This window comes from Carlito syrichta, unplaced genomic scaffold, assembly GCF_000164805.1.
Source record: "Carlito syrichta isolate Samal-C Ts95f unplaced genomic scaffold, Tarsius_syrichta-2.0.1 Scaffold309115, whole genome shotgun sequence".
In the NCBI taxonomy this organism is placed as follows: Eukaryota; Metazoa; Chordata; class Mammalia; order Primates; family Tarsiidae; genus Carlito; species Carlito syrichta.
The window spans coordinates 255,315-261,780 of NW_007253211.1; the positions used below are offsets into that span (position 1 = coordinate 255,315).

Consider the following 6,466-nt stretch of genomic DNA (forward strand, 5'->3'; position numbering starts at 1 on the left):
ACACAGGTCCCCCCACCCCTCTCCACTCTGCCTCTGTATCAACCACAGCAACACTTGGAGCACCTGCTGTGGCTGGCCTCGTGCACTTTGGCTCAACCTCACAAGAGCCCACTGGGATGGCTCTTGTCTTCCCTGTTCTCCAGACAAGGAGCTGAGACTCGGAGAGGTTAAATAACTCATCGGAGGTCACACAGCAGGGAGGAGGCAGAGCCTGATTCAGACCCTGGTGAGTCCTTCCCCTGGCCCCACTCCCAGCTCTTCTGGGTGTCCCTCCAGCCCTCCTGGTCTAAGGCCTTCTCCCGCAGGACCATGGGGAGGCCATGGGGAGGCCGGAGCTGCCTCCCCTCCCCCAGGGCCTCAGATCCCACAGACATTCCCTGCAGCTCCCCACCCCCACCTCACCCAGAGACGATGGATGGGCTCACTGCGCCTTAACTGAGGCGACCCAAGGACCCCGGCTGGTCTCTGCTGGGGCGTCCAGTGCAGCAAGAAGGATTAGGTTAGCTGTGAGGCACCATCCTTCCACTCCTTCCTGAGATGTGTGCCCGTGTCCACCAGAGCCTCTGCCCATTTGCTCCTGCCGCCCCCTGCCTGGGACGGTGCCATCCTCTCTCCTATCACTCACCCCTACCCCAAAACCCTGCTTCCCCTCAAGGGCCAGCTCAGTCCCTCTCCCTCCAAGAAGCGCCCCTGAATCCCCCAGCCCTCACCTGTGCCTCCTTCCTCATCTGATGCTCACTCTGCAGTGCCATTCTTAGGCACACCCTGCTTTCAACAACATCTTGCTGGTTCAGGTGCAGCAGCCTGCTCTCCCAACGAGCATGGAGCTCCTGCCAGAATAGCACAGTAGCTAAGAATGCCACCCTTGGGGCCAGAAAGAATGACTGGGTTCAAATCCCGGCTCTACCACTCACTGGCTGTGGGACCTCGGCAAGTTACTTAAATTCTCTGTGCCTCAGTTTCCACATCTGTGGGGTTGATGTCAGATGAAATGAGAAGCAGGTGCCCAGGAGGCACACGGTTAACCCTCATCACGGTGAGTACCAGCAGGTGCAGAGCCTTCAGAGAGGAGGCACAGCTCTCTGGATGACCTCATGCCCCCTCCCCTCCTCAGCTAACACTCCCAGAGCCCTTCCAGGACTGATTGGCCTCATCTGGGACCCCAGGTCTCCAGGTCCCCTGGGAAAGGAAGATCCCAGGCCTGTCTTCCTCTTGCCTTCTCTTTGGGTCTACAAACCAGGCCCCCAGAGCTCCATTCTCCTCTAACCTGAGGTCCCCCGGGTGGTCCCCAAGGGGCCTGCACTTCTGGAATGATGAGGGAGCTGGGTGCAGTGGCTCACACCTGTCATCCTAGCACTTTGGGAGGCCAAGGCAGGACTGTCTGAGGCCAGGAGTTTGAGACCAGCCTGGGCAACAAAGTGAGACCTCATCTCTACAAAACTAAAAAAATATTAGCCAGGTGTGGTGGTATGCACCTGCAGTCCCAGCTACTTAGGAGTCTGAGGTGGAAAGATCAGCTGAGCCCAGGAGGCCAAGGGTGTGATGAGCCATGATGGTGCCACTACACTCCAGCATGGGTGACAGAGAAAGACTCAAATTCGGAAGGAAGGAAGGAAGAGGAGAAAAAGAAAAACGAAAAAGGGAAAAAAAAAGAAATGATGAGGGAGGAAGAGAACGGAAACACAAATGGGGAGACAGGGAGGCAGAGTTCGGGCGTCACATGAGGCTGGAGGGCCACAGAGAGGCCCAGGGCAGAGGGGACCAGGTGGGCTCTGGCTGGGCAACCTTAAGCCTCAGTGGGTTCAGCCCAGCCAGGAAAGGGTTAAAGGCACCCCTTGGCTTTCCACCTGTGAGAACAAGCAAAGCCTCAGACACAGCCTCAGGACCCCAGCTCAGCAGTGGACTCTGGCTGGTCTCTCCGCCCTCCTGTCCAGCCCACTCCCTGGTCTCTGGCCGGTTACCCTCCACCATCTCCATCCTCTCCGTTCCTCCTCTAGCCATTCCACAAGACTCTGGACCCTCTCTCTGATCCAGAAAATCATCCCCAGAAGGCAGCCGCCCCACACTCTGCAGCTCCCTTCAGCTACAAGTCCGTAGGGCGCCTCTGAGGCTGTTCCGGTGCTGCAGGCTCAGCAGGGAGTAAGACCGGCTCTTCCCTCATGGAGTTTCACTCCAGAGCAGGCAAAGAGCTAAGGAGCAAATGCATATCACCACACCAGGTGGTGACAGAAATTCAAAGAAAAGGGGAAGCAAGGTGGAGGGTATTTCAAGTGGGTGGGCAAGAGCAGCCCTCAAGCTATTCCTGACAGAAGCTGGTGTGTACAGACCCCCACTCCTGCCTGTGGGGGGCTAAGTCCGAGATGTGCTCTCTGCTGCCTCCCAGAGACCCCTGGCAGAGTGAGCCCTAGTTGTCCCCAGTGGTAATAACTTGCTTGGCAAAGCACCCTTCTTGGCCACTGCCCCGCCCTGTCTCAGGTCCCCACCCTCGGTGTCTCTGTAGACCACCTCCCAAGTGAATCATATTCTTGTCTCAGGGCTGGCTTCTGGGGGAGCCCAAAGGGAGATACCCACAGACGGAGGGAGGAGTGGGAGCTGGCTGGGGGCCGGGCTCCTCACTCTCTTTGCTCCAGGACATCTCTTTTCTCAAGACCAGTCAGCACACATTCAGCCCCTCTGCTGGGTCTGTCTGAGCCCACTGAATCTGTGGCCAACCTGGAGAGCAGGGGCCAGGCCTGCCCCCTCTGTGGGTGACACTCCTGGTGGGGCCAAGCATGCTTTTCCAATAGCATAAAACCCAGGGATGAGTTCTGACTGGAAAGGAGGGGCTATCAGCCAGCCCTCCCTGCCCTATCCCATCCCCACCCTGCCTGGCTGGGCCAAGCTGTCCTGGCCACAGTTGGAGTACAGAAAAGGAAGAAGTGCGGACCCAGCCCATGCCCTCTACCGGCCCAACTCCATGCCTCTGGGGCAACTACCCACATGGGGGGAACGCTGTCTTCCCCTGCGAGGAACCCCCACCATGACAGCAGACACTCCTGGGGCAGACACTCCCGGCTTTACATGGCAGCTCTGATTCTCATGGTGCAGATGTGGGTTGTGACAGCGAACAGGACGGAAACTCCCTGCTCTTGTGGGGCTGCATTCTAGAAGGGGTAGGCAGGCAAGAAACCAGAGAAGTACGGGTAAAATGTGTTGGACAAAGGCTGTGGGAAAAAATAAGGCAGGGAAGGAGTCAGGGAGGGGTGGCAGGGGCTAGGAGTGATGCTGTTTTATATACGATGGCCAGAGCTGAGAAGGTGACATTCGAGCAAAGACCTGAGGAAGGTGAGGAAGGGAGCCATGCAGAGTGTTCAGGCAGGCCGAACGCACGGCCAGGGCAAAGGCCCTGAGGCAGAAGCATGGTGGCCAGGGTCAAGGAACAAGGGGGTCCGGCAGCCTGAGCAGATGAATAAGGGGAGAGCGGAAGGAGGAGGCTGGGGAGGTGGAGGAGAGGGCCAGGGGTGCAGACGATCTGGGGCCTTGTGGGTCAGAGTGAGACCTTTGACTTTTTCTCTGGTGAGATGGGAGTCACTGCAGGGTTTGAGAAGAGAGGCGGTGTGCTCTGGCTCCATTTTAAAGGACCCTGGCTGCTGGGGGAAGGGTACAGGGGCAAGAAGGGGAGGAACCTCTAGGAGGCGCTGAAGTCCCCCAGCTGAGGAAGCGGGGGGCTCAGTGCAGAGGTGATGCGAGCGGGGGTGGGTGGGAGGGGGTGAGAAGGGGTTGGAGTCTGGAAACACAGTGACGTCTGAGCCGACAGGATTTGCCATGGTGTAGATGTGACTGATCTGACAAGGATTCGAGGGTGGCTCCCGGGTCTTGGCCTGAGCAGTCCAGGTAGAGCTGCTGGGACAGGGAAGACCCAGGGAGGAGCAAGGGGAGACAGAAACTCAGCTTTGGAGCCCTGAGCTGCCCATGAAGAGCCAACTGAAGATGCCCCCTCACTCCCCGCCCACATGGGGGGTAGTGGGAGGGGCCAGCCTGGGGCCAAGTTGCTCTTGGGCCGGGGAGCCACAGCCCCTGTTGGGCTCCTGGGGCCTCCCTCGAACTCCCTGCGACCAGGGGAAGGCTGTTGGGAAGAGGCTGCATCCCAGTCCGGCTTCCAGGCAGGTGCTTAGGCTGTCCGCACACTGGGTGCCAAGGGGTGGGGTGGAGAAATGTGTCCCGGGAGCCTGTTTTGGTGGACTCGCTGCCTGAGAGTCTGGCGGCAAGAATGTAGGAGAAAGAGCCAGCAAAGTCAGCCCTCCGACAGGGATAGGTGAAGCAGAAACATGGCAGGGAGGGATGTGGCCTACAGAAGGCAGGCCAGGAGTGGGGAGACCAGGCCAGGCCCGGAGGGGCTGGGAAAGGGATAGCTCCTTCCAGCTCTTGCCAAAAGAACTTGCCACCCCCCTCCAGACCTCCCTGCCCCTTCTCTACCGGGGATGGGGCAGCTGCTGACCGGCCAAGTCCAGCAGGCCCGGCTGCAGGACGTGAGACAGGGCAGAAGCCAGCTCTTGCCCTAGAGGGGAGGGTGAGAGGCTTCAGAGAAGCAGGAGCCAGACGGTGTCAGTGTGCACAGGCAAATCTGCTTCTCCCACCTATTCCTGCTATCTCCCTTCCCAGGCCTTTGACCCAGGGTGGGAGACCCTGTGGCGGCCAGCATTCAGCAGATGTGCCCCTAACGTCTGCAGAAAGGAACAGGGCCAGGTCGGCTGCTCGGCATGTATTCCCTAGCCATCACAAGACCCCTCCTCGGCCCCTGCACCAGGTCCTCTGGCCCCCATGCCCAGGGATGAGGAAGCCCCGCCCTGTGGTGCCAAGACCCAGCCAAGTTCTTGGGGGTGCTGGGGAGAGAGGTGGGAAAAAGGGGTACACATCCAGCCCTTCCCCTGTCAGGCTAGGATCTCCTCCCCAGCTGGCCAAGGTGCGCCCACCCCCACACTCACGCAGGGCCCATCCCGCCTCCTCCCTGCCCAGCTGCCTCACCTGCCTCCTCCCTGCCCCTCCCTGCCCGGTGCCCCACCCCGCCCCCTCCTGAGCAGCCGGCAGAAGCTCCTCCGCAGTGCCCGAGCTCCCCCGGCAGCAGCCAAGGCTGTCCCCAGGAGCCATGCAGAGAGGGACAGAGACAGGGAGAGGGAGGGCCACAGGCACTCCCCCATCCGAGCGTGCTCCCCTGGACCCGACGTGGAGATCCTGGGCTTGCCGGGGATGGGCACAGGGTCCTTTGGGAGGTCTGGGGCTGGGGAGAGTTCACTCGTGTGCAGGGAGAACGAGGAGGGGAAAGGGCCTGAGTTTGGGGCAGAAGGAGGAAGGCGCCTCTGGCTTGACCAGGGGCCTCCAATCCTGTGCCTGAGCCGCTCCAGGGCCAGCAGGGAGGCTCGGGTGCCAGGGGCGGGAGGGGAGTCTGCTTGCTCCAGCAGTGCCCTGAGTGGGGTGGGAGCACCTTCACTTCTCCTTGCCCCCGTCTCCCACTCCGTTTAGCTTCAGACTGGGGGTCCCTGGAGGCTCCCATTCCCCTTGGCCCACAGCCCCAGGGAGGAGGCATGTCTACAAAGTCAGGATCTGTGGCAGCAGTGGAGACAGGGGTGGAGGCTCGGAGGGAGGCCGCCGGGGACAGCCCCCTGACAGGGAAGGTCCAGGTTCCGAAGAGGGCCTCTCACGATGCTGGCGCTGCCCCCAAACCCGTTCCCCACCCAGGCCACCGGCCAGCCCCTCCAGCTGGCCTGTGTGCTTCCTCCAGGTGCTACTGTGGGAAGGCAGGGCAGCCCCGGGTCCCCACTCTCCACGCAGTCTCTTCCAGCCATCGGAATGCCTACCTGGGCCCGCGTGGGCACCAAGCCAGGGGCAGGCAGGAGCTTCCTGCCCCTGCTGGGCCAGGCCAGGGCCGGAGGGGCTTGCTGTCCTCCTCCTCCGTGGTGGCGGGCGGGAGGGGGCCTGGCGCCGGCCTGGGTTCTGTCCTCTTGGGTTCCCTGCGCCGCTCACTCGGGAAGGCAGCAGCGCCTTCCAGAACTGCAGGAGCCAGCTCCCCCTCCACTGCTGCCTCCTCCCCACTCCCTCCTCCCGACCCGCCTCCCTTTCTAGCCACCCACCTCCGTCTGCTCGTTTCTATGGCAACTGGGCAATGCTCTGCACAGACAGCCTCCCTCCCATGTACAGCAGGGGACGCCCGCCTCCTGCACGGCGTGGGGATGAACCCGGGTGCACACACTGCACAGAAAGGCTGGTGGGTACTCGGGCTCAGGCCACTGCCCTTGGCTGGGGGGCTCTGCCCCAGTGCCTCTCCCCACTTCCTCCCTTCTAAAGATCCTGCTCCCCACTTCCCTTCCAGGCATCATCAGTTGCGCCTCTCCATAGGCTTCCCTTGGGTCCTTAAGACCCTACCACATGCAGCTCTGTAAAACATATCTTCCTTTTTTTTTTTTTTTTTTTTTTGAGTTGGAGTCTCACT

General features: G+C 60.9%; 1 protein-coding gene across 1 annotated transcript in view; it reads right to left on the reverse strand.

The window, feature by feature from the left end:
* Positions 1-6,065, reverse strand: part of PACSIN1 (protein kinase C and casein kinase substrate in neurons 1) — a 21,268-nt gene extending 15,203 nt beyond the window's left edge. Inside the window, exon 1 of the mRNA XM_008066834.2 lies at positions 5,835-6,065. The gene's annotated coding sequence lies outside the window, so the exon portion shown is untranslated. The remainder of the gene's footprint in view (positions 1-5,834) is intronic.
* Between the last annotated feature and the right edge of the window lie 401 nt (positions 6,066-6,466).